Genomic DNA, 26,822 nt, shown 5'->3' with positions numbered 1-26,822 from the left:
GAGCAGGTAGATTTCAGAAAAAACTGGAAAGATTTAAGTGAGCAGAACCAGGAGAACATTGCACACAGTAACAGCAATATTGTATGATAATCAACTATTGAATGATTTAGCTATTCTCAGCAATACAATAATCCAGATAATTCCAAAGGTCTCATAATGAAAAATGCTATCCACATCCAGAGAAAGAAATGAAGGAGTCTGAATGCAGAAATCGATGCATACTATTTTTCACTTTTTTTGTGGGTTTTTTTTGTTTTTAGTTTGTTTCTTCTTTCATAACATGACTAATATGAAAATATGTTTCACATGATTGTGCATACATAATCTATATCAAATTGCGTGGGGGGAGGTGAGGGAAGGAGAGTGAAAATTTGGAACTCAAAAAAATTTTGAAGCAATGTTAAAAATTGTCCTTATATGTAACTGGGGAAAAAATAAAATAATATATTTTTTTAAAAATGAAATGAGAGCACTAGAAAAAAAAAAGTTGGAAAAGAAATAAGAACTATGGAATCTAAAGAGAATTAAGAGTTTGGCACAAGAGGTATGAAATTTTGCCCAAGTAACAAACTACGAAAATTACAATGGATCAAACAGAAGTCAATAATTCCATGAAACAAATATTAAAACAAAGTAAAAATCATGAAAAAAATATATAAAGTATCTCGTAAAAATAACAGACCTGAAAAATAATTTGAGGAGGAAAACTTAAAATCATTTGACTAACCAAAAGCCATAACCAACCGCGCCCCCCCCCCCAAAAAAAACCACCCAGATATCGCATTTCAATAAACCTTAAAAGAAAACTGCCCAGGTCTCTTAGAACCAGAGGGCAAAGTAAAAATTGAAAGAATCTATCAGTCACTTCCTTCAAGAAACTCCAAAATGAAAATTCCCAAGAATATTACGACCAAAATCCAAAACTTACAGATAAAAAAAAATATTGAGCCACAATCAGACTTCCAATCTACCATTGCTGCCTTATCTCACAACATATACTTTTACACACTCTACATCAGCCAAATTGAACTCACTCTCTCACTCTCCCTCCGTTTGTCTGTGTCTGTGTGTGTCACAACACAGACACAGACACACAGGGCTTTTCTGCTTACATTTTGTTTTTGCTTAAACTGTTCCCTTTACCCAAAAAGCCCACTCTTCCACCTTCATCTGCTATTATGCCACTCATCCTTCAAAACACAAATGCCACCAAAAGCCTTTTCTTATACCCAAAGTAATCATCTTATCCTTGAAAGTCATATAGTACTTTGCTTATACCTCATATATTTTTATAAAATAAAACTGAACATGAAAAAATTAATCAATCACCAAGTTTGTAAGCTCCTTAATAGGGTCTGTGATTTCCTCAATGGATTAAATGTTCAAAGAAGATGAACAGCTCTCAGAAGAATTGCAAACTATTAGCAATCATATTAAAGAGTTCCAAATCACAAATAATAAGAAAAATGCAAATCAAAACAACCCATAGGTTTTATCTCACATTCAAAAAATTAACAAAGATAAAAGATTCGAAGAGTCAATATTGGAGAGGCAATAGAAAGCAGACATACTAATGCAATGTTGGTGAAGCCATGAATTGGTTCTGAGATTCTGAAAAGCAATTTGAAATTATGTTTTTAAAAGTGACTAAAATGCCCATATCCTTTGACCCAGACATCCTATCAACTAAGGAATAGCTAAACGATTTTTGGTACATTAATGTGATAGAACATTACTATACCATAAGAAACAATAAATATGAAGAAGCACATATAAACCCGGTACTATCTTAGGAAGAACACAATGTCTGGGCTTCTAGTGATGAAAAAATAAGTTCTAACTTAATTTTTATTTTTAAATATAACTGAAGATCAACAGCATTTGCTCTGAATAGTACTGCACTTCTGTGTTTTGTTGTTTTGATTTAGTGACGTACTGCAATTATTGTTAATGGTATAATGTAAATAAAATGATTAGACAAGTGAACCTGCATATAAAAATATACAGCATATGTGCTTCTTTTAATTCTACTATTTACAAATGAGAAGCAGGCTACTATCATATTTGATAGAGTGCTGAACTTGGAATCAAGAAGAGCTGGGTTCACGTCAAGCTTCAGATTTCTACTAGAAGGTCCATTCACATAAGTCCCTAAGCTTCAGGCAACTCACTAAGGTACAAAAAAGCTTCGAAAACTTCCTTGACATACAGATGTATTTGCCAAACAGGGTATGTTTACATTTCAATCTTAATCTTCAGGAAAAAAAAGTTCAATTTTGACTATCCTAATTTAGTTCTACCTGTTCTGGTGCTACTGAGCACTAATTTAGTCAAATGTGTTCTTCCTGCAATTGCGCAAGAAACACTATATTATTATTGCAGCATGGACTCTAAGTCACAGCCACAATGATCAACAGATCACTCTAAGAGTAAATATCTCAGGAAAATGACAAACATATTTCAACACTACCACAGTCAGAAGTCATTTTCCATCACAGAAGAAAAAGAGAAAGGCACCATGGTATAATGGAAAAAGCAATGGTTTTGGAGTCAGGAAATCATGGTATTCAGCTCCCAGTTAACACTGTATGATCTTGAGCAGGTCATTTAACGCATGTCACTCTTTTTCTTCCTCTGTAAAATGAAGTTGGACTGGATGATCCACAATGTCCAAAATTTATAATCCTATGTTATTTTACCAGAACCAAACATTTTAATCAAGGCCCAGCTGAAATCTTCTAAACAGTCTTTCCCCAACCACCTGATTCAGTTTATCCTCTCTTTCCTCTAACACAGAATTTGTACAATTTATGTAGCATTAGTCTACTATATTGTTTTTTCCTCAACGTTTCTATTTTGTCATATCAACTAAACTTTAAACTCCTTGAGAGCAGGGAATATTTCTTTGTATATTTCACAGAGCCTAGCACAGTGCATTAAACAAAGCATGAACTCAGATATTTAGAATGAAAGAAAATACTCTAGAATTAGAAGGGTTTTAAGTATCAATTTGCTTGGTTGGTGGGAACTGGCTACCTGTATAAAAATGTCACAACAGAAAGAATGATGCTTATTTAAAAATTTTTTTTATAGATTTAAAACCTCTTTTATTCATTCATTCAACAAGCATTTATTAGATGCGTACTGCCAACCACTGTATTAGGAAATTGGAAAACAAAAAACAGAAACAGTCCCGGCCCTCAGAGGGCTTACATTATATTGATAATAGCATGAAGAAGGATAAATATTAAAAAATATGCAAAATAGATAAAATAATTTGCACAGTGGAGTGCGCTAGCAACCGGGGTGGGGGGGACGGGAAGGTGTATCAGTATAACCCAGGAGTAGGAGGTACTTGACTGAGCCTTGAAGGAAGTTAAGGACTTTACGAGGCAGAGGTGATTACGACATTCTAAGTATTAGCGGGTTGGGAGGGTGGGGAAGAGGGGAGGGAGAAGGGGAAGCCTGTGCAAAGGCAAGAAGGGACATGTAATGTTATGCAGGGAACAGCAAGTAGGCCAGTTTAACTGGAAGGGAGACTGCGTGAAGGATTGAAACGTGCAAAAAATCTGGAAAAGGCAAGCTGAAGGCCGATTGTGGATTTTAAATATGAGGATGCCCAATCACCGAAGGCTCCTGCATCACAGTTAGGTTTGCTAAGGGAGATGGGTAGACGTAGCTTCCATTTTAAAGAGACAGGCCACGGACCCGCCCCTTCAAATTTCAGGTCCAGGTTTCTGTCGGTGATGGGATCTCAGGAACTGCCTCCAAGCCCTCCGCGCCCATAAACAGAAGCTGAAAGGGTGGGGTTGGGGGAAAGCCTCGATTCCCGCACCTCCATGAGATAAATACAACCAAGAAAGCAACAGGGAGTGGGGGACTACAGGGACTAGACTTTCCGGCCAGAGGCGGCTCCCCGACCTCACCTTCCCGTCCTGGGGGTGCTGGCGGGCGGACAGACGAGGGGCTAGCAAGCTGTCACGAGTCCCATCCTCCAGCGTCTTCCGGTTCCCGTAGGAAGCTGGGCAACGGCGAGACAGGAAGTCCCGCCTCCCAAATCGAGCCGGGAGCCGATGCTGTCACGCTACTCCTTCCCTGGGAGATGAGACGCCTGGATCCAGGAGACCGACTAGGGCAGAAGAGCCGAGCTGAAAGATAGTCGCGCATGCGCGGTGGCCGGAGAGCTCGTGGACCAGAGGACGTGGGGCGGGACGGTGCGGACTGTCTGTGGGGACCTGCGCGGGTGGGACTGCAGCGTAGGCTGGTCTTACTATCTTATTCTCATAGTTCTGTTGACTCAAATCAGACAGTCAACGAGCATTTAAAAAAAAATTAATTTATTTTCAGTTTCAAATTCTCTCCCTCCCTCCACGCCCTTCCCCATCCATTGAGAAGGCAAGCAATTTTATATCCATTATACATGTGAAGTCATGCAAAACATGTTTCCACATCCGCCATCTTGCACAAAAAATAAACTGCTTCAGTATGCAGGCAGAGTTCATCTGGAAGTGGATAGCATCTTTCAAAACAAGTCCTTGGGAATTGTGGATCATTGTATTGATCAGAGTAGTCAAGTCTTTCATAGTTGATTATCGTTACATTACTATCAACGAGCATTTATTAAATGTCTACTTTATGCCAGGAACTGGGGTTACAAGAAAAGAAAATGAAACAATGAGCTTAGGTTTTAAATGCAGGAGCACATGTAAAAATATGTACAACATAAAAGTGAATAAATACACATGTATATACATATATAAATACACACACACAAACACCCAAATATACATATACATACATATGTATGAAAAGTAGTTAAGTACAAGATAGGTTGGGAGGGTGGACAATTCAGTTCAGAGGAGTGTTTCTTAAGCATCTACTACATTCCATGAACTATGCTAAATTCTGGGGGATCAAAGACAAAAGGAAAGGATCCCTAACCTTGAAGAGTATGAGAGTCAGTCAACAAGCAGTTATTAGGTAGTTATTATGTACCAGGCACTGTGCTAACAAAGAGACTCAAAAACACACTTCCTGCCCTTAAGGACCTCACATTCTAAAGGGGGTGACAACATAAATATAATAATATTTATAACTGTTTTATATATAATATATAAATAAATTATAAACAAATACAAAACAACATAAATATAATACAATATAACATAATAATAAACATAAATATAAATACAAGATATATACAGAGACAGAATTCAAATTCACAAATCTTATCCTCACTGCCTTCACCATATCTCTCCTATAAATCTTTCTTCACTCCACTTCCCCAACCACTACCCTACGTCAGGTTCTCATCCACTGTCACCTGGACCATGGCAAAAGCCTTCTAATAAATTTACATGCCTCAGATCCACTCCAATCCATCCTTTACTGAGCTGACATGAAGGGTTACATAAGAGAGGAAGGCACTAAGCAGCTGCTGGATGTGGGGCAGAGGGAACCAGGAAATGCCTTCTGGAAAAGGCATGATTTATAATGTCATAGAGGAAGCCAGAGATCAGCTAGCATTTATTAAAAACTATGTGCCAGGCACTGTACTAAGTGCTGGAGATACATAGAAAGACAAAAAACAATCCCTGCTTTCACAGAGCTTACAACCTAGTGGAGGAGCCAACATGCAAACAACTACATACAAACAAGATATATACAGGATAAATTGGAAATAATATCAAAGGGAAGGCACTAGCATTAAGGGCAATCTGAAAGGGCTTCGGGTAAAAGGCAGGGCTTTAGCTGTGATTTGAAGGAAGCCAGGGAAACTAGGAGGTGGAGATGAGGAGGGAGAGAGTTCCAAGCCAGTGAGTGAGAAGTCTCTGAGCTAGGAAGTGGAGTGTCTTAATCAGAAGATTAAGCACAGAAGCCAGTGTCACGGTTGGTGAAGCATATGAGCGTTTGTATGGTGGAAGAAGACTGAAAAGGTAGGAAGCTCTAGGTAATGGAGGACTTGGGATGCCAACTAGAAGATTTTATATTTGGTCTTGGATGTCATAGGGAGCCTCCGGAGGAGGGCCAACCAATGCAAAGGCACGAGATGGAAGGGTCCTATATATATAGATGAAGTGGGCCGCTGTCTCTGGATTGTAGTGTGTGGAGTAGAGAGAAGTGTAAGAAGACTGGCAAGGTGGGAAGGGGCCTGACTGGGAAGAGCTTTAAATGTCAAAGGAAGGACTCTGGCAGTGATAGGGAGCCACAAGAGTTTGTTGAGGAGGAGAGGACATGGTCAGACCTGAGCTTTAGAAATATTACTTTGTCAGCTCAGTGAAGGATGAATTAGAGTGGGGAGAGATCTGAAGCATGTAAACCAACTAGAAGACTTTTACCATACTCCCGGTCAGAGGGGATGAGAATCAAAAGTAAGGTAGTGGTTGAGGGAGTGGAACGTAGAAGGATTTATAGGAGAGATATGGTCAAGGTAGTAAGGACAAGATCTGTGAGTTGGAATCCTGCCTCTGCCACTTACTAATTGTGTGACTCTGGACAAGTCACATGACCTGTCTGAGCCACAGTTCCTCCATAAAATGAGAATGGGCTAGTCATCCTCTAAAGTTCCTTCCTGCTTTAAATCTCTTTTCCAGTGTTCCCTTACAGCTCTAAATTTATGATTCAACAGAAAACTAAGAAGCAGCATGAAGTCATGGAAGTGGGAAGACCTGCGTTCAAATTCTGCCTCAAATAATTATATATCTGTGTGACTCTGGACAAATCACTTGAACTTTCTAAGCTTTAGTTCCTCATCTGTGAAATGAGAGTCTTTAGGGTTTCTTTCAGATCTAAATCTGTGTACTTATTTTCCCTTTCAGCTTGAAAACTGTAGTTCTATGAAAAGATATTCTCCTGGATGAAACAAGATGAACAGAGAAAGTAAATTTTAAAATATGTAAATAGTAAATAACAATTAACTGACATAGAGGGAAGTAAGTAGTACCTGCAAAAGGATATATCCAATGACTACACCAGTGAAAATGCAAGGAGCAATAACCAAAAGAAACTGAGAGCTATAAAATGAAAACGGCCAAACTGGGCCCCAGGAAAGAAATGAGAAGATGAACCACTCTCCCCTCTTTTCAGAAGTAGGAGGCTATGGTTTTTATATTATAAGCCACCTTAGTTGTGCTAGAACTGCTTTTTTATTCCCTCTTTTTTATTCTTAGCAGCTACTATGTTCTGGCTCACTATCCCAAAGCAAGATCAGCTACATCTCCACCTCAGGGTTCTAGGAGTACATTGTGGTTTAAGATGTCTTTTTTCTAATTCTATCAGCTCAAACCTCCATGGTTGTATTCTGCACACTGGCAGCCCACTAGAGACCAGCATCTTAGTTTAACTGCTTAATATCAATTAGCTTTTACAAAGGGTCATTTACTTCATTTTTAAATGTTCTTTAATTCAATTTTATTATATTTTCAGTTGTGAATTCTCTCCCCTCCTTGCTCCTCCTCCTTTACCATTGAGAAGGCAAAAAAAAAACCAAAAACAAACAAAAAACAAAGCAACGCCCCTTATAAATATGTAGTCAGGCAAAACAAATTCCTGCATTGGCCATGTCTAAAAGAAGAAAAGAGAAGGAAAAAAAAGAAAGGAGGAAAGAGAAGGGAAAGGAAAGCTAGCAGAGAAAATAAAACAAGAGAAAAAAAGAAAAGAATAAAGATGCTTCAGTTTGCCCTCTGAGTTCATTATCTCTTTATCAGGTAGATATGTTTCATCATAAGTCCATTGGAATTGTGGTTGGTCATTGTGTTGATCAATGTTCCTAAGTCTTTGAAAGCTGATTATCTTGACAATATTGTTGTTCTTATATGAATTATTCTCTTGATTCTGTTCATTTCGCTTTGCATCCGTCCATGCAAGCTTTCCCAAGTTTTTTCTGAAATCACCCCTTTCATCATTCTTAAATTATCTCTACTCAATCCATTTTCCAGGTCAGTTGTATTTTCTGTGAGATATTTCACATTTTCTTTTTTTTTTCAGACCTTTGACTTGTTTTTATTATTTTTTGATGTCTCATGGAATCATTAGCTTCCATTTGTCCAATTCTAATTTTCAAAAAGTTATATTGTTCTATATGATTTTATATCTCTTTTTCCAAGCTGTTAATTCTCCTTTCATATCTTTAATCCTTAACTTTCATGTTTTTTCCTGTTTTTAACTCTACTGTTCTCATTTAGCTTTTTAGCTCTTTTTTAACTCTTGCTTTAATTCTTCTAGGATTGTTTTTGGACTTGTGGCCAAGCTGCATTTTTTTTTTGAGGCTTTGCTTGTAGATGTTTTCACATTATTCTCTTCTTCTGTGTTTGTGTCTTGAGCTTCCCTGTTCCCATCATAGGTCTTTTTGGTGGAATCCTTTTTCTATTTGCTCTTTCTTCCAGACTACTTCTTAATATTGGACTTTGTTAGTGCTGATCTCCAAACACTTTTGAGGGGAATGTCTGGCCTGAGCTTTTGTCCTTTTAAGTACTTCTGCTGCTTTCACAGTTGAGCTAGGGGCCTGCAAGATTTCAGTGCTCCCAAAGTAGCATGATGTGAAGTCTATTTGCTTTCATCCTGGTTAGAGCCCTGCAAGTTCCTGGTCCAGGTTTGAGTCTGTTAGCTTGTCCTTGTTTGGGAGTTTCAGTAGACTGCTATTGGACTTAGTCACTATTAGAACAAGAGGGAAAAGTAGAAATTGAAAAAATCCACTACTCATGACTTGAACAAAACACCAAAATGAAAACTCCTTGGAACATTATAGCCAAAATCCAGAGCTTCCAGGTTTAAAAAAAATACTGTAAGAAATCAGAAAGAATTCAAGTAATGAGGAACCACAGTCAGGATCATGCATCATTTATCAGCCTTCACTATAAAGGAACAGAGAGCTTGGAATATGATATTCCAGAAGGCAAAAGATATAGGCTTATAACCAAGAATAACTTACCTAGCAAGACTGAGTATAATTCTATAGGGGTGGGGATGGGGCAAGAAATGGATCTTTAATGAAATAGAAGACTTCCAAAAATTCCAGTTGAAAAGATCGAAGCTGTGGAGGATCTTTGAAGTGAAAGCACAGTAGTCAAAAAAACATAAAAAGGTAAACATGAATGAACAATCATAAGAGACTAAACACAAACTATTTTCATTATAACATGGGAAGATGATACATGTGTCCCTTCAGAGCCTTGTCATCATTAGGGGTCATAGAGGGAAGCTAATTAGACAGAAAGCCTGGAAGTGGTTTTATAATGTCTTGATGATCTTAAATGGAGTGGTTTGCTATTTCCTTCTCTGGCTCATTTTATAGATGAGGAAACTGAGGCCAACAGGGTTAAGTGACTTGCCCAGGGCCACATAGCTAGTAAGTGTCTGAGGCTGGATTTCAATTCAGGTTTTCCTGACTCAAGGCCTGGCACTCCATCCACTGTGCCACCTAGCTTTCCCAATATGTGTTTGTAACAGAGCTTTTTCTTTCTTTTTCAATTTTTGAGGATAGAAGGGGAAAAGGCAGGTTTTTTGCTAATTGGACAATAAAATTTAGAATTGAGCCAGTAAGGGGTGTGGAAAGTATATTGGGCAGAGACATGAGTGTTGTGTTGATGGGGCACCTGATTCAGTCCACAATCCTCCCAGTTTCCTCTTCCTCAGAAGCTTAGTCCCCTTTGATCCCTGTCATCATCAGGGATCATAGAGGGAATTTAATAAGAGGGTCTGGGAGGGGGCAGCTAGGTGGCACAGTGGATAGAGCACTGGCCCTGAAGTCAGGAGGACCTGAGTTCAAATCCGGCCTCAGACCAAACACTTGACACTTACTAGCTGTGTGACCCTGGGCAAGTCACTTAACCCCAATTGCCTAAACAAAATTAAAAAAAAAAGAAAGAAAGAGGGTCTGGGAGTGGTTTTTTTTTTTTTTTAATGTTTTTATGACCTTAAAAGAAGAAAAGGGAAGGGGCAGGGGATACACTAGGTAGAGGGAAGAAAGAAAGGGTAGGAGAAATTATAATTTGTGTGCATGAATAGAAGACTATACAAAAAACAAAGAAGTGTGTGGAGTGAGCAACACTTGAACTCCGCTTTCATCTAAACCAGTCAGAGGAGGCAACAATACACATAATCAATCAATCAATATTTATTAAGCGTATACTTTGTTACAGGAACACAGTTGGATTTAGAAATACATTTCAACTGGGAAACTGGAGGGAATGAGGAAAAAGGGAGAAGGGGAGATAAGAGAGAGAACAGTTAAAGGGATCAGTCCTAAATAAAACGAACTTTAAGCATGGAAGGTAGGTTAAGAGGAGGGGTTTAAAAGGAAAGAAAGGATAAGATACCTGTAATTGAGTCTGAGCAAGGAAAGAGAAGAGGGGCAGGAGAGCAGAAACTGATTGTCTCAAACCTAGAGCACTACTCCTGAGTACCCTCTCTCACTATCCTCTTCTAAGAGTGTGCAATCAACACAAGGACAATATGTTGGTTGGTTCTAGAGGACTAATGATGAAACATGCTACTCACCTCCTGACAGATAGGTGATACACACAAAATAAAAATGAATAAATATTGTTTTTAAGAAGGAAAAAGGGGAAGGGAATAAGTATTTATATAGCACTTAGTATGGTCCAGACACTGCGTAAGGGCCCTTTTTTCCCCAAGATCTAATACAGTTTATAAACAGAGAGATTTTGGCCTTGTCATACCCTAAAAATGTAGTGATTTGTCTATAATATAAAAATAATTTAACAGAAGATTGGGGGTGGAGGGAGAGAGCAGAAGATGGAACAGAATTTGCCCAAGCACTTTTACAAGTATTACCTCATTAGAGTCTCACAACAGCCCTGTGAGGTAGGTGCTATTATTCTCATTCACAGTTGAGGAAACTGAGGCAAACAGACATTAAGTGATTTCCCCAGGGTCACACAGTTAACAAGTGTCTGAGGCCAGATTTGAATTCTGGTCTTCCTAATACCAAGCCCAGTGCTCTATCCACAGTGCCAATAACTGCCTTAAAACAACAACAACAACAACAACTAGCTAAGTGTAGCCACTGATGGACGACTTACTTTGAGATAAAAAAAAATTCTGGAGTAAGATTAAAGAGATAGCATCATAAGTGAAATTCATATAGCATACCATTCATATGCATACCATTACATCAAAGAATTTAGAGTCAACAGTTCACAAAGTGCTACAAGATGTCATCAATGTTCTTAATTTTATAAAAATAATCAAACAAGCATTTATTAAGCACCTACTAGGTGCCAGGTACTATGCTAAGATTACAAAGATAAAAGTGAAATTGTCTCTGCGCTCATGGAATTTGCAATCTAGAGAGGAGAAACAATAAATAGAAGATAAGATCTTTAAGTAGTTGAAAATTAATAATGAGATGGAGAATGACTGAATATCTTTTGTACCACACAGAGATTCACTGGTTACTTCACTGAAAAGTGCATAAAGAGTTGTCATATTTAAAGATGAATTACACATTTTTCTTATACAAAAATGCAAATGTTCTATATTTGCTTAACTTCTCTGATGAAAAGAAGTTTTGAGTAGTATGCTACAGTAACTAGCAGATATTACACACACACACACACACACACACACACACACACACACACACACACAGCATTTAGTCCATCCCTTAAAGGTAAAGATGTTTTGACAAATGTGCAAGTAATTGCTTCTCAGAAGAAACATGTTGTGTAGAAAACATTTTGAAAGTTAGTGTCTGGAAATCCTTACATTGTCATGTGATTTTATTTCCAAAATGATATATGTCATCTATAAAAATTCTTATATCTGCACGCTTAAAATGCTTGGAAACAGATTTTTTTTGACCTATTGAAAAATCTTCCAAATGAAGATTTTCAATAGTGTTTGAACCTGTTTGTTAAAAATATAAAAAAATCAACACTTTTTGGTTAGTTTACTATAATGACTGATTGACATCAGTGAAAATAGAAATTTACTAGTTGAAGTTCAACAAAAATATTTGCATAATTGGAAGTGGGATTGAAAAATGAGTATCACTTTAGTAAATGCAGCTGATAACATACTTCTTCCATTTAGATCTATGTATATTTGTGAGGTATCTTTTTTCAGATATCACAGCCATTAAAACCAATGATCAAAATATTAAACTTATATTTTTTAAAAAAATTAAACATTTAATCACATTGCTTTCTCTAAAATATTAATTATTTAAAAAGATATTTCATTTTTAATTTTATGTTTTATATATTACATATGGCATATATGTATATGTTTTATAGATTTCTGTATTATTTGTTGTATATGTTCAATATGTATAGTAGTATATGCATCTGATTTATGAATAAATAAACATACATATATTTGGGTTTGTGTCCAAAAAGCTTTACTGATCAAAAGAGTTTGGAAACCATTGAGAGATGAGAAGTAATAAGAATCTGAACTGGGATGGTTGCTACATGAGTATAAAGAAGAGGAATAATAAAAGAGATTCTATGAAAGTAAAACCTATATAACTTAACAATTGATTGGATATAGGGCAAAGGAGTTATGGACCAGTTAATCAATAAGCATTTATTAAGCTCCTATGACTCTTAAGTCTGCAAAGCTGCTTGACAGGAAATAGGGAAGTTCAGAAGAGGACTGAGTTGAAGGAAGGATGAAGGCAGGGAGGAAATAATGAGCTCTGCTTTGATATGTTGATATATTGAGGTGTTGTATTTGAGATGCCTATAGGATATGCAGTGAGCTGTCCAGCATGCAGTTGGTGATGTGGGACTGGAGACAGATCAGGGCTAGATATGTAGATCTGGGAGACATCTACATAAACGTGATAATTAAACCCTTTGAAGCTGATCAGATTACTGAAAGAGAGTTATGGAGGAAATAGAAAAGGACCAAGGACAGACCCCTGATGTACACTCACACATAAGGAGTGGGTCATGGATGATAAGCAAGTAAGTGAGAATGAGAATTTATCAGAGAAGTAGGTGGAAAAGCAAGAGAGTAGTCACAAAAACTCCAGAAGAGATGGCATCTAGGAGAAAGGGGTGACTGCCAGCATCAAAGTGTTATAGAGAGTTTATGAAGGATGATAAAGGAGGGGGGAAATATTGGATTTCGCTATTAAGAAATCATTGATAACCTCGAAGAGAGTAGTTTCAGCTGGCCTAACAAGCCAGATTGTAAGATGTAATTGGGGCCTAACACATGCACACACTCCATCAGCTTGCTTGACTAATACAATCTCCCTCTATGGAGAAGCTGGGAAACCTACTTTGGAGACAGTCTTGATGACATGTTAAGAAAAAGTGCCTTGGAAGGGCTATGGCTCATACCGAGATGTTTTCTCACAGGTTGCACCTGGCTAAGCACATGTTGAAGAGGAGGATAATTGGTTGCAGGGGCATTCAAAAAGACCTGCTGGCTTCGGCCACTTTTCTCTTGGCCTCATTTGCTGACTCTTTTGCTCACATGGAGAGACAATGCTATAAAGAGAGAGGCCATGGGGCCTTTTTCTGTCTGAGGCTATATGGCCCTCTGAAAAGGCTGATGTCACTGACCATTTCATTTGTTATTTTCTTTTCGAGGTGAAGGGAATAGAGCCTCATGACCTTATGAGTTTTAAATGGTTCACAATTGCTTTGCTGCCCCAAAGTCTGGCTTCCAGAGCCAATGCTGCTTTGCTATCCCAAGCATCAAGGAGTAGCCTTCAAGAGTGACCCCTAGGACCCCAGCCCAACAGTACCTGAGAAGATAATTCATTGGACAGTAATACTGTATGTGGGCATGAACTTAGTGGCACCAGGGCTATATAGGAACTAAGCTAAATTGAGCCTTTTCCCTCTCCTCCACATATCAAAGTGGTGAAAAGGAAAGTAGGCTCCACAAGTGTTGGGGAAAATATTCTTACTATAGCTTCAAAGTAAAGGTAAAGTAAAATATCCCTTTGGAAAAAAAATGAATGGAATTGGGGTGCTAGTCCAAGGAGGAAAACAGCCTGTGGGAGGTTCAAACTAATGGCAGCAGAGAAAAGAAATACCCCACAAGTCCCTCAAGCACCCTGAGGGGAAGAGGTAACCGATCTGGTTCTGGAAGAGAGAGCCAAGGGTGTGCAAGCTGCACTCTAAGTCTCTCCCTATTCCAATCTATCCTTCATTCAGCCACCAAAATCATTTTTCTAAAGCACAGGTCAGACCATGTCACACACACACAGCCCCCTAACCTGCTTAATAAATTCCACTGGCAATCAGCTTGATCAAGGTTGATGACAACATGAAGCTGGGCGAACGGGCAGGCCTCTGTAAAACTGACAGAGAGAGAAAGCCCTGTAAAGTGGTTGGCTGCAGTTGCATTGTTTTTAAGGACTATGGCAAGGAATCTCAGGCCAAAGATGTTATCAAAGAATATTTTAAATGCAAGAAATGAATAAATAAAGGCCTTGGTCTGAAAAAAAAAATAAATTCCACTGGCTCCCTATTGGCCATAGGACCAAATACAAAATTCTATTTGGCATTCAAAGCCCTTTATGATCTAGTACTCTCCTACCTTTCCAGTCTTCTTAAACCTTACTCCCAGCCACATACTTTTTAATCCAGTAAACCTGGCATCCCTTTTGTTTCATGAACAAGACACTCCATCCCTCTACTCTGGAAATTTTCTCTCACTCTCTCCTGTTCCTAGAATGATTTCCCTCCTTACCTCTACCTCCTGGCTTCCCTGGTTTCCTTTAAGTCCCAAATAAAATCTTATCTATAGGAAGCCTTTCCCAACTCCTAATTCTAGTGCCTTTCTTTTCTTAATTGTGTCCTATTCATTCTGAACATAGCTTATTTGTACGTATTTGTTTGTTTGCTTTCTCCTCCAGTAGATTGTGAACTCCTTAAGGGCAGAGACTGTCTTTTGCCTTGCTTTGTATCCCCAGCACTTAACACAGTGTCTGGAACATAATAAATATTATTGACTGACTGAAAAAAGGTTGAGAAGCAAATAGAATATTAGGAAGTAGGATTTCCTAGTTGGCAGTGAAAGGATAAATATCGAATTATAAAGAAGTGTAGAAAGGGTAATCAGGAGAGATCTTTATGAGAAAGGTGTCTAAATCCCAGGAGCTAGACATGCACCCAAACACCTTGCTAGATGGACACAGGCAATTCTTTATTGGTCCCCTGTGCCTGGAGCTGTCTCAGAAATGATTATGGATTGAAAGTAGGGAGAGACAGACTCTTATCAGAGATACCTCCCTTCTGGGCTATGGAACTGGTCCTGCTTTTTTGGCAGTCTCCTCACACATTGTAGTACCACAAAGTTGAGCAGAGGGGATTTCTCCCCATCCCCAGTGGCTCTGGCATCTTGTAGCAGAAGCACGTAGCAGAGGGAAAAATGTGCTTGCCTCAGTGAGCTTGGGAGCCTAGAGATGAATTGAATTCTTGGCTGTCTTATATTGACTATCTGCTTATTTTTCGGGGCATATCTTAGTAACTAGCAATCTTTAATAATCAGCTTTTCAGCTTTCAGGAGTTCCTGAGTTCCAGAGTCAAGTGTATAAACCTTGAGGAAGATTTCCTTAAACACACATTTTTTGGGAGAATATTGCCAATCATTCTGCAGATGGATAACTAAAGCCAAACCAAGGCTGACCTTCGGAAGATCGGCATCTTGCTCTAAGTTGTTCAGACATTGCAGGACTAACATAAATAAATAATACATGTTGAGCAATCCCACAAAGGATCTTTCTTTACCTTTAGTGGGGATATAATGCATGTAATGGGCTATGTAAATGTTTTAAGTTTCTTGCATTTATGCAGCATTTTATTCAGCTGCCAAAATCATGCACGCCTTTGAATTCTTTTCATTTTATGCAATTTCTGTGGTAGAGAAAATACTATTTACTATTTCTTTCAAGGCAGCTCAAGAGCTACCCTTCCATATGAGGCCTTTTTCTTCCAGCTTCTAGTCTTCTCTTTTCAAAACTACCTTTTATTTATTTTGCATATATACTGTACACAGACATGAATAGCATATTTCATTAAAGTATGTGTACAGGGAATTTTATTTTTTATGTTTAAAGGGAACATTTATTGAATAAGGTCCTTAGTTTTTATTCTTCAGCCAAACTAAAGAAATCAGGACTAAAATTATTTTTTAAATTAACAACTAAACTGTAAGGGACAAGGTATCATGCTCCCACAATTTAAGATAACTTTTGACATCTTATAACATCAGCAAAGAAGTTACATTGTTTTAACAAGCTTGCAAAACCTTGGAAGGGCAAGCCAGTGAGAAGGGCCCTAATCTTTTAATAGACCCCAAAGTTCTAGAGGGCAGAACTGGTTTTAACTAGCCCTAAGTAGGACAAAAGGCACAGGCTTTTGGATGATGAGGGATGGGGGGGCGGCAAGTCAAGGGATATGGGATGGGTGGATGTTTAAGATTGTAATCTGGAAAGGAATGGACCAATCCAGGCCTGGAAGGGAAGAGTTGCGGCGTTCTAACAGTCTAAAGCTGTCTCTCACTTCTGTATTGGGCACAATCTCTTCTGAGAGATGTGCCCAGTTCTCTTGCAAGAACCATAAATAAATGATGTTTCACTCACTCCAAGGTTAGTTTCGCTTTTAACTGAAGGCTTTATTTCTCTAAGGCCTTATTTCTGTGTGGGGTACAGAGACCCTTATCAATGAATCGGAGACTCAGATATTAGCAAAAAGAATAGTTTGTTTATTGGCTTTCTCAAGAAAGGACACACCCAGCATCGCTCAAGATGGCTCCAGCCAAGGTGTGCAAGGGAGTGCAGCTCAAAGCCAGTTTATATAGACCCTAAGGTGGAGCCCCCACCCACCCACTAGCTCCTTTTCCCATTCACTGGGCTTCAGAGCTCACAGTCTAAGCACAGAAACTTTTCCCCAGCAACAAGGTTGCAAAAAGGCGCAAAACAAGGAACTGTTGGTTCAGCAGGAAAATAAGATAAAAGGAGGGGAGAGCCAGAAAGCCTGGACAAACAAGATACTTTCAGGGACATCGCCTGATGTACTCCCTTATCTTGTTTACACATTTGTGTAAACCAATAAACCAAGAAATCAATTAATCAATAACCTAATCTCACCCTGTCCTGTTTTCTTATCAATTCTGTGGGAACCAAACTGTTAGCATTTCTCACATTTCTAACATAAACCTTACTTAAAAATTAAAAATTTAAAAATGAAACACAAAATGCAAAAAAATTGAGACATTAAGATATGCCAGCTCATACACTATACACAAACCTATAATTTTATATATATTTATGTTCACGCTAGCACTCTGCTGTAATAAAAGAGCACCTCTCTTGGTGGCAGGGATGATTTCATTTTTTTCTTTATATCTACAATGCCTGGTACTTAAATATGTGTAAAGTACTTTGCAAACTTTAAAGTGCTTTATAAATGTTAGTTATTATTATTTATTAATGGATATTCAAAGAATGGTTTGCTGTAGGAATAACACTTTGGCAACTATGGAGGTTGGAGAAGGGAGAGATCAATTAGCAGGTTATTGTAATAGTTCAGATAAGGGTCTGAAATAGGGTGATATCTGTGTGAGTTGAGAAAAAGGGACTGATACAGGAGTAAAAGCCACACAATGTGGCAACTGATTAGATATGGTAGGGACGAAGAACTATAAGTAGGAGGTGGCTAAGCTGCAAACTTAGATGAGTAGGAGGATTGTGATGTCCTCAAAATAAATAGAGAAATTAGGGAAAGGGATGAGTTTCGGGAGAAAGATGCATTCAGTTTTGGATGTGGTGATTTTGAAATTCTTATTGGACATCCAGTTAGAAATATCCATAGGCAGTTGTAAGACTGGAGTTCAGGAGAGAATAGGGTTGTATAAATATAGAAATAGATGTAGATAAATCTGAGAGTTATTGGAATCAATCAATCAATAAACATATATTAAGTACCTACTATGTGCCAAGCACTGTGCTAAGTGCTGTGTATATATAAAGAGGTAAAAGATAGTTCCTACTCTCAAGGAGCTCACAATCTAACGATATAGAAATAATCATTGAACCCATGAAATTTGATGTCAGCAAATGAAAGTATATAAAGAGAAGCATGTAAAGAGAAGAGGGCCCACAACAGAGCCTTGAGGTATACCCATAGTTAGGTGACAAGACATACCTTATGGTTTAGCAGGTTCCTAGAAGGAACAGCCAGACAGGTAGAAGGAGAACCAGAGGGAGAGAGTATCTAGGAGAAGTTGATTAATGTGTCAAATGCTGTGCACAGACTAGGAATAATGAGAACCAATAAAAGGCAACTGATTTAGCAATAAAGAGATCATTGTGGTCTTGGAAAGAACAGGAAGCCTGATAGAATAGGATTGAGAAGTTGGAGGTAAGAAATGGAATGCAAGAAAAGGAAACACCTTTTTTCTAGTAGTTTGGCTATAAAAAGGAAAGAAAAATATATTTCAAAAACTTAATGTCAAGTAGGAAATTAGGCATGTTTGCCAGGATAAAGACAGACAGACTGAAAAACAGACAGAAATAGGATGATACACGGGGTAGCTCTGGAGGAGAGAGAGGGGATGGAAATTAGCAGAAGTAAATTGGTGGTTTGGGCAAGAAAGAGAGCTATTTCTTCCTCAAGGCTTAAACAAAGGAGAAGAAAGGAAGATGAAGTCGAGGGGATTTGAGATGTAGCATTACAAGTAGGCAGCTCATGATGGATGACCTCTCTTTTCTTAATGAAGTCTTCCTGGCCTCCAAATCATACTGTCTCCACTTTAACCATCTTCCCTTCATCCTCCTCACAGGAATCTTGGACTCTGTCCCGGCATCATCTTAGACTCTGATAGGTGAGCTTTCACATTACCTTGCCTGGAATGAGGCATCTACACTACTTCCGAGTTATCTTCACATCATGCTGAGGGGTCTCTCCCCACTTTCTTGCTTCCCTTATGTGTTGTCTTTCCATGTTAGAATATAAGCTCTTTGAGGCCAGGGACTGTTTTACTTTCTGGTACCTTTATTCTCAGGCTCAATGCTTGGCACCTAGAAAGTGCTTAATAAATACACTATTGCCTATTTATCTAATTAATTCCTTTTATCATTTCTTACAAGCACAACCTATGGTGAAGTTGACAAACATTAACAACCTGAAAAGAATGTAATTTGAGATTATTAAACTCTATTTGATAGATTTTGCTTTTTAAAGGATAGTTTACATTTCACATCATACTTCCAACATTGCCCTACTTATCTATGTTCCCTTCTGAATTTGCTTGTTCTCTTATTTGTATATTTTAAATAACATTTTATCAACATCTATCTTTTCTTTTTATATCACCTACATTTTCCAAAATATCCTCACCTCAACCATAATATCCCTTATAACAAAGAATTAAAAAAAAGTTCAGCAAGATTAACTCCAAAATGAAAAAATCTGACATTTGCATTTTCACAATCATAATTTTCTACTTCTGCAAAGAAGTGGAGGGAAGTACCTTGTCATATGATTTTTTTGGAGCAAGGCTGGGTCATTATAATTTCACAGCATTCATTTTTTATTGTGTTGATGTTGTCAATAATGGTTTTTTCATTTACATTGTTAAAGGTATCATGTATTTTGTTTTCCTGGTTGTGCTCACTTCATTTGCATCCTTTTATATAAATCCTTTCATGTTTCATTGTATTTGTCATCTTTTTCTTTCTTTCTTTCTTTTTTTAAAGACTATGTCTCCCTGGCTGAAGAACGAGGAGGAAGAGTGGGCTGCAGAGGCAGTAGACTTGGGAACATGCTGTTCTTTGTAGTAAATTGCAATTGATTACGGATCAATTCTCAGAATCAGGACTTTGAACCACCTCAGAAGGGGGAAAATGAATGTATCAGGAATGAAAAGAGAGTCAAAGAAAATAATTTTAAAAATCCAGCACTAGGGCTTCCTCTCTCACCAAACATCAAGATAGAACTGATGACAAGTCAAAGGACTGACCTGAAGATAAAGGGGCTACCAGAGAATCAAATGAAGAGGAGCATGATAGAGGCAAAACTTTCATAAGATGTGCAATGCCTTCAGCCATGGCCGCACCTCCAGCTCTGTCGCTAGTCCTAGCAGGGGGTCTAACTCAGACCTGCACAACCTGTGGCCCTCAGGCTACTCGCAGCATGCCAAAGGATATCTGGGAGCCAGTGGAAAATGTAGAGGAAAATATCCTTTGCATGTAGAGGAAATCCTTTGGGGAGCTGCAAGTGGCCCACGGGCTACAGGTTGTGCAGACTTGGTCTAACTCTCCTTCAGCGTCAAGTCGTTCAGGAAGCTCTAGCGCCTGCTGAAGCTCCTACTCCAACACTTCCACTGGATCTCCAAGCCCTTCTGGAGTAGACATGACAATAGGCATCAATTCCTATATCAAATAGAAACCACCTCAAAATGATGAGAAGGAATGGAAGAGACAAAGCCCTTCACCAAAATCCACTCAAGTACTATTAGAAGCCTTCCTAGAAATATGAGTAAAGATCACATCATGGAAATATTTTCCACCTGTGGGAAAATTAAAATGAATGATATGCCCGTGGAAAGGATGCACCTCACCTATTGGAAGGGTCTCTGTGGAGTTTGAGAACCCAGGTGAAGCTGAAAAGGCATTGAACCATATGGATGAAGGACAGATTGATGGTCAGGAAATAAAAGCCATTCCAGTGGCTATCTCCTTGTTCTTGAAAGCTTCTAGACAGCACATGAAGACATTTCTCAAGGCTGAATTTTGGCCGTAAGAATGTTGTAGTAAGGCTCTCAACAGAAAGCTCAGCTCTTAGGAAAGAAGCAGAGTCAGACCAGGCAAGGAGATGATCAAGATGCTAAAGCTTGCCTACCCCAAACCTGCACTTTTTTTTTTAACTTCTCTTTCAGAATACTTTGACAAGTATGGTGACCTAATGTTTGCTTATTGGCGAGGCTGACTCTTTAAGAAAAGAGGACATGAACTCAAAATTAAGGAGCTACTCACTCCACGTCCACTTTATCTTCTTATTAGAGTTAAGCCTGGAGTCAGTCTGTTTGCTTGTTTTGTTTTCCTCCTGATTTTGGGGCCAAAATACTGTGGGAAGGAGTACATATTTTTCATTTCACCTCTTTTACTCATTGATATAAATGAGTCTCTTTTCTATAATTAATTAATTTATTTTTAGTTTTCAACATTCACTTCCATAAAATTTTGAGTTTTAAATTTTCTCCACCTCCCACTCCTCCCCACCCCCTAAGATGACATGCAATCTGATATAGGCTTTACTTATACATTCATATTAAGCATATTTTCCCATTAGTCATAATGTAAAGAACCATTGGAACTAATGGCTAGAACCACAAGAATGAAGCAATAAAACAAAACAACAAGGGAAAAGGAGAACAAATAGTATGCTTCCATCTGCATTCGGACTCCATAGTTCTTTCTCTGGATGTGGATAGCAATTTCCATTGTGAATTTTTGGAGTTGTGTTAGATTCTTGCATTTCTGTGAAGAGCCAAGTCTATCAAGGTCAGTCATCATCCAGTGTAGCTCTTACTGCGTACAATGTTCTCCTGGTTCTGCTCATTTCACTCTGCATCGGTTCATGTAAGTCTTGCTAGGTTTTTTTGAAGTCTGACTGCTCATCATTTCTTACAGCACAATAGTATTCCATTATATTCATATACCACAACCTGTTCAGCCATTCCCCAATTGATGGGCATCCCCTCAGTTTCCAATTCTTTGCCACCACAGAAAGAGCTGCTATAAATATTTTTGTACCTGTGGATCCTTTCCCCATTTTTGTAATCTCTTTGGAGTACAGACCTAGAAGTGGTATTACTGGGTCAAACGGTACGCACATTTTTGTAGCCTTTTGGGCATACATCCAAATTGCTCTCTAGAATGGTTGGATCAGTTCACAACTCCACCAACAATGGATTAATGTTCCAATTTTCCCACATCTCCAACATTTATCATTGTCCTCTTTTGTTGTGTTAGCCAATCTGATAGGTGTGATGTGGTACCTCAGAATCGTTTTGATTTGCATTTCTCTAATCAATAGTGATTTAGAACATTTTTTTTTCATGTGACTATAAATAGCTTTAGTTGCCTCCTCTGAAAACTGCCTGTTCATATCCTTCGAAAAAAGATTCTTTTTTTTTAAACTCACATACCTGAGCGCCCTCCTCTCTCAGAAAGTGGAAAGCAGATTGTGTGCCAGCCCCTGGGAGCTGCATTATCAAGGAGCCCGGCCTTTGAGACTATGGTCCCTTGAGAAACTTTCAAGGTTAATTTTGTAAAATGTAAATTGCATGCTTGCCTTTTATTGTACAATCAGTACTAGAAAATTTCTTTGTTTTTTTTTAACCTTTGAAGAATTTTAGATAATGTTGTGTTTCACTTCTGTTCTCTACGATGGAAGAAAACTACCATATTTCACCACATAATTGTTGCCACCGCATAATCATCACACCGTTTGGGTTTTTTTTTTAGTCCCCAAATTGGTTTCATCGGTTTTATTACCTTTCCTTGAGTAATTGTCACATGATATAATTCTCTTCCTCACACTGCTTAAAAGTTAAACAGAACAGCAATGTATTCACCAGCGGCATTTGGATACGCATTCATCTCTAGTGCATTGTAAGCCCTGAGCCTAGAAGTCTCAGCTCACGCTCATTGTCAGTATATTTCCAAAAGGTGGCTTGTGTGGTTTGCATAGAGTGCTGTAGTACTAGCAGTATTGTCACTCAACCCAGCGAAGAGCTGTAGGCACAAGGGAAGCAGGCGGGCAGGTGAAGCTGCCATGAGTAGGTAATGTGATATGGTAAGACTTGCATCCTCCCACACTTGCTAAACTGTACAGTTCGTCTGCCTGCGATACAGTTTAGTAATAAATGATTTTTAAGTAATACTGGCACAATTTTTGAAAAAAAGCATCACATAACGGTCGCACCCCACTTTTTTGCAAAAAGAATTTGTCATAAAATCTATGATGATTATGTGGTAAAATATGGTATATTGAATAAATTTTTAGGGTTGAAAAAATCAAAATAAAACAAAAAAGATTGGGTTTGCCTATTTCACCCAGGCTGGAAGTGCAGGGACCACTTTTGGACTTGGTCCCATTCAGATCAAAGCATGAATCTCATCTGGACACTGATTCACTTTAGACCACTGCAGCTCCGCATGCTTGAGATCACAGAATCCACCAGCCTCAGCCTCCCTGGTGATGATAGTAAGGAGAAGGAGGAGGAGAAGGAAGAAGACAGGTGTGATAATAATGGCTAACATTTATATAGTGCTTATTCTGTGCCAGGCACTGTGCTAAGTGCTTTACAATTACTGTCTCACTTGATTCTTACAATAACCTTGGGAGGAAGGTGATATTATTCAATCCATTTTACAGGTGAGGAAATTGAGGCAAATAGGAGTTATGTGACTTACTTAGAGTCACACAGCTATTAAGTGCCTGGTAGCAGGGATTTTAAGTGTGGGTTACCAAACCCAACTTATTCATAATTTCTTATAGGATAGTAATATTCTGTTGCATCCCTATACCACAACTGGTTAATCCATTCTCCAAATGATGGGCATCTATCTACTTTCGTTTCTGATTCTTTGCTACTACCAAAAAAAAAGTGTTGCTACAAATATTTTGGTGTCTATGGGGCCTTCATTTTTATCACTGACTTCCTTTAGGTTATATGCCTAGCAACAGAATCTCTGGATCAAAGTGTATGGACATTTTAGTTTAATTTTCTTGTTTCTTTTTTATGACTAAACTCTTATTTTCTCACAAGCAGTATTTGGAAATAATCAATTTGGTTTAAAATCAATTTTTTCCCATTGTAAGATAGTGTTTAGTTTTGTAGGAAGTTTATCCCTTGGTGTATGCCATTTTTCTTTGTTTTTTGCAAATTTTTTTGGGTCACTTCTCATTGATGGAGAGTAATTCAAGGAATTCTGAACAGAATTCTTGGATATAGTAAGCTAACTTCTTGGCTGCTTGCAGTATTTTCTTTTGCTCCAGAAGCTTTATATAGCATGTTGCATAAGTGAATATTTCCTACACTTGACGACTTCTCTTCTAGGTCTAATACTTTCAGGTAATTTTATGTTTTTCCTGAAAATCTGTATTCAAGATCTTAATTTTTATCATTCCCCCCCCCCCCAAAAGGCCAAAAATTCTTAGGTTCTTTCTCTATGTACTATTTTGTAGGTCAATTAAAAAAATTTTTTTAATCTCTTGTGTTATTTCAATGATTTGTTTTACTTTAGTATTTTTTTGCCTTGTCATTGAAATTTTATTTCTGTCTTTCCTTCCTGTCCCTTCCAGAGTGTCTACAACATTGTGAAGGTGTTCCAGTTTGGTCTTTAAACCATCAATTCTTCTTGTGAGTGTTTCATTAAGATTTCTATGTTCACTTATCTTTTAAATTCTTTTATTAGGTCTTCTAACTCCTTTTCCAGTGTTTCTTGTGGTAATTCCATTTTCTTTTCTGGGGCTCCAGTTGTTGTAGATCTATTTCTCTGGAGTTTTCCTTTAGTATTCTTTTTTTTTTATGTTTTTCTAGTTGCTTTTATTTGCCACCTGTGATCTGAAATATCTTTAACTTTTATCTTTTATTCTGGGTGCCTTTAAAAATATGTCACCTCAACTATATATATATTTAATCAAGTACAGCTCTTTCTCTTTCTTTTTTTAGGTGTCATTGCTATTCTTTTTTTTTTTTGAAACAGAAAACTCTTGAATTATTTTATTTGAAAAGTACATTAAGTTGGGCATAAATTTAGAACTATTTAAAAATTTCAAAAGCTTCATTTAAAATACTTAAACCAGAAACTTTAATACAAAATGACACTGTCATTTCTTGTGTTTTGTTTAATGTGATGTGTACCAAAATCTTTTCCCAGAGGCAAATGGGTAAGTGTCTCATGGAAATTTTGTTCATAGTTAGGAAGAATCATTTACTAACCAATTATGGTTCTTTTCACTCTTATATGGTCAAAACTAATTAACTTAAAATTGAAACTTACACCTTGACTAGAACAATATAAACACTAATAAATACAAAGAATTTTAATTTCACAAGACTGATTACACTTTAAACTCATCCTTACCCTAGCACAATGTTTCTCATGGACGTGTTTAGCCAAAACAAAACAAAACAAAACAAAACAGTGATTTGAGAGAAATGGCCCAGACTCAACCAATACTTACTATTGTTAATTATTGTAAAGATAATTTAACAAATTATTAGAGATGACATTTTAAGTATAAACAAAAGCATACATTTATTGATAATTCTTCCAAGTTCACACAGTATAAACCTATGTTGTTACTATTGCTGTAATAAACTCTATTGTGAAATGTTGGCTTTATAGGAGCTATTTTTCTTTTAGATTTAAAACTTGCCCAAAACATTTTATTACAGTACTAAACAGAAGGAATGTATGAACACAATGGAGGTATATGTACATTTCTATAAGCCATAGGAAAAAGTTAAAATTGTGCCAACTCATACATGCTACAAGTTATTCCTTGACTAACATTAAAAAATCAACTACATACAATTTTGGCCTTTTACTCACACTGCATTATAGCTTTTAAAAATGTGGTCTGCACAATTCAAAATGAAAAGAAACCACTCATCTCATAAAAGATACTTTAAATTTCCACCCATGCAAACACAAAAGAAATCTAGAACCTTTTTAAGGTACTTGTGAAAGGAGATGACACATATATTGAAACCCATCTATTAGCAAACAGATTTCTCTCAAATATGATAAAGTTCTTTTACATGAATGGATTTCTTCACTTGCAAATTCTAAGTTTCCAAGATTCAATTATTTTTTTGAGGCAATTGGGTTTAAGTGACTTGCCCAGGGTCACACAGCTACTAAGTGTCAAGTGTCTGAGGCTGGATTTGAACTCAGGGTCTCCTGATTCGAGGGCCAGAGTTCTATCCACTGTACCACCTAGCTGCCCCTAAGATTCAATTATAAAATTACAAAATTGATTTAAATTGTGGAGTAGAACTATAGCAAAAGATAGGCAATAGGATGACCATGGTCAATAGGTATGACCCTATTGTAAGCTCTTGTTAAAAAAAAAAAAGCCTGAAAAAGAACATACAAATGAAAAATTTCTTACAAATTTTGAATGCTGGTTCCTGCCTAATTCCCCATGGTTAGAACTAGTGTTTTATTTAAGCTGGAAAAAAAAAACTCTCCAGGAGAGGATGACCAACCTTACATATCATCCAAACATTACACCTAAAGGTGATTTCTAGTGTTCAGATAGCTCCTCAGTAGAAAACGGATCAAATCTTGAAGTTATTGTTTCATAATAAATTTCCTACACTAATTTTATTATTAGTCCTAAACTTCTAGCAGTCAAAAGAAATATGAACACAGGAGCCGGGAACATAAGAAAATAGCCCTGGGTATTAGAAATACAACAAAAAACTAATTCCTTCAATATATTTAAATAATATTCATAAAGGACATATGGAAAAAAGCAGTATTAAAAGCAGAGTAGAAAGATATCACAGTGATATACTTTTTAAAAAAAACAGTACCTTCACTCCCTCTCACCCCACAAGCACCTTTTATGTTCATGGGCACAAAAATGCTTGATAAATGAGTTTACTGTAAAGGCACAGATGAAAATTTCTCTTAGCTCTAACAGGGTATGGTAAAAATCATACATACAAAAAAGTAAAGTTAAACATTATGACCATTTAGTTATACACAGGATACGGTACTTAATTCGAGGTTCACAACATTTATTTATATGTAGTATTTACAACCAAAGCACTCAAACAATTTATCAAGAACGAAGTTCTTATGAAAA

The 26,822-nt window shown here is 37.5% G+C and overlaps 1 protein-coding gene across 2 annotated transcripts in view; it reads right to left on the bottom strand.

The window, feature by feature from the left end:
• The window catches only part of LOC114049682 (tubulin-specific chaperone E-like), an 84,283-nt gene extending 80,155 nt beyond the window's left edge, over positions 1-4,128 (bottom strand). The window contains exon 1 of one of the 2 annotated variants that reach the window (XM_027871005.1): positions 3,927-4,128. The gene's annotated coding sequence lies outside the window, so the exon portion shown is untranslated. The remainder of the gene's footprint in view (positions 1-3,926) is intronic. The other variant, XM_027871004.1, reaches the window with a different exon arrangement.
• Between the last annotated feature and the right edge of the window lie 22,694 nt (positions 4,129-26,822).

The sequence above is a fragment of the Vombatus ursinus genome, unplaced genomic scaffold (genome assembly GCF_900497805.2).
Source record: "Vombatus ursinus unplaced genomic scaffold, bare-nosed wombat genome assembly UNPS02014798.1, whole genome shotgun sequence".
Taxonomy (NCBI): domain Eukaryota; kingdom Metazoa; phylum Chordata; class Mammalia; order Diprotodontia; family Vombatidae; genus Vombatus; species Vombatus ursinus.
Note: the sequence above shows the minus strand (reverse complement) of the source record. Positions and strands in the feature narration are given on the sequence as shown.